Source organism: Adiantum capillus-veneris, chromosome 14 (genome assembly GCF_014529385.1).
Source record: "Adiantum capillus-veneris isolate H3 chromosome 14, ASM1452938v2, whole genome shotgun sequence".
NCBI lineage: Eukaryota > Viridiplantae > Streptophyta > Polypodiopsida > Polypodiales > Pteridaceae > Adiantum > Adiantum capillus-veneris.
In genome coordinates, this window is record NC_140944.1 from 139,220,302 (window position 1) to 139,221,893 (window position 1,592).

Below are 1,592 nucleotides of genomic sequence, written 5' to 3' on the forward strand. Positions count from 1 at the left end.
ACAAGATGTCATTATGTTTGTGAAGTACATTAGTAAAATGACCATGATAAGCTTAACATTCTAATCATTATTTTTAGGGAAAATTACCAAAATACCCCTCTAATTTGAGGAAATTCCCAAAATACCCTTGTATCTATTTTGGTTGGAATGTTCAAGATTTTCTAATCTTCATTCGTTTTTGACAGTTGAGATCCGTTTTTGAGAATTTGGTCTCACAACCAGGGGTATTTTGGGAATTTTGGAAAATTTGAAGGGCATTTTGAGAATTTTTGAAATTTGAGGGGTATTTTGGTAATTTCCCCTTATTTTTAACTCAACCATCAAAATTCGAAGGGAAGCTTACCAAATCACCCTGAAATTACTGGACATTCCCAAATATGTCCCTCTAGTCTAAAAGGTTCAGTTCTTTTTGCAACTCTTAATGGGAAAATTGTGTTTTGATGGAGGATGGTAGGCGTAGGATTCTAGATAGAATTGTGGGCTCCCGCAATGAAACCACTCATAATTTCGGGTAATTCATCCAAAAATGACATAAGGGTGTGTTTGGAATTTTTGAAATTTGAGGCGGAGTTTGAAAATTTCCAGAAATTTCAAGGGTATTTTGTAAATTTTCCCAAATTCAAATATATAACTTCCTTGTCTTGTTGGCCAGTGATCATTTTAGGTAGGGTCTTATTACTATCAACATGGGCATTCACAACTTCATAAAGTCCTTTAGTAGAACAAGGGTTTCAAAGACGTCTGCTTAGAAACAGAAATGACAAGCACCATGCTAGGTTGCAGTGCTAATTAGAGAGAGGCATTTTCCATTTCCAACTATCTTATAGCTAAAAGTATCCAACTTTTAGCAGCAGGAGCTACTACTTGATTCTTTTGTTACAAATGGTTTGAGATCCCAACCTCGAGGAAAATATTCATTGTTGCAAAAGTTGCATCAATTGGTCAAAGCAAAATTAGAAGTGAAAATGGAAATTCAAGTTAAGTTGATTGCGAGCGGCTCGTGGCCACAGCACCACAGCACCCGTTTGTGTGTGTATTTTATCATCCGAAACTTCAAAATCTAAGAGTCGAAGATGGTCTTGAGCCTCTGAAGTAGTTCATTAATGCAGAAGATGTGTTTGCATGCTAAGGGGCGCATCAATGCTCCACAATCAGATGCTTGCCATAACTGAATGAAGCAACAAGGGCATAAGGGTTTGGGGCAGTTGCAATGGGCTCCAACGAGCGTCAAATTGCGCAGAGAGAGCGGGTATAGAATCTATATATCTATAGTATGCCCGCTTGCCCGACATCCAAGGGTCGCTTTGGCCGAGTGGTTAAGGCGTGTGCCTGCTAAGTACATGGGGTTTCCCCGCGAGAGTTCGAATCTCTCAGGCGACGCGACCAGATGAATCTTTTAACGACCATTTATTTGTCTGCTAGATGCAGTCAAGGAGCAGCGCGATACGATACCAGCTGAATCTTTTTGTCGACCATTTATTCCTCCTTCCTCCCCTGCTCCTGCTGCAGGGGCAGCAGGCTCATACGAGATGCAGTCAAGGAGCAGCGCGATACGAGCCAGGGTCGAAATCCTGGCTCACCCCTCTCTGCAT

General features: G+C 40.9%; 1 non-coding gene across 1 annotated transcript; it reads left to right on the forward strand.

The window, feature by feature from the left end:
- Nucleotides 1–1,298: 1,298 nt before the first annotated feature.
- On the forward strand, nt 1,299–1,380 carry TRNAS-GCU (transfer RNA serine (anticodon GCU)). Its single transcript has one exon. It is a non-coding gene; the product is annotated as a tRNA-Ser (tRNA).
- Nucleotides 1,381–1,592: the final 212 nt, after the last annotated feature.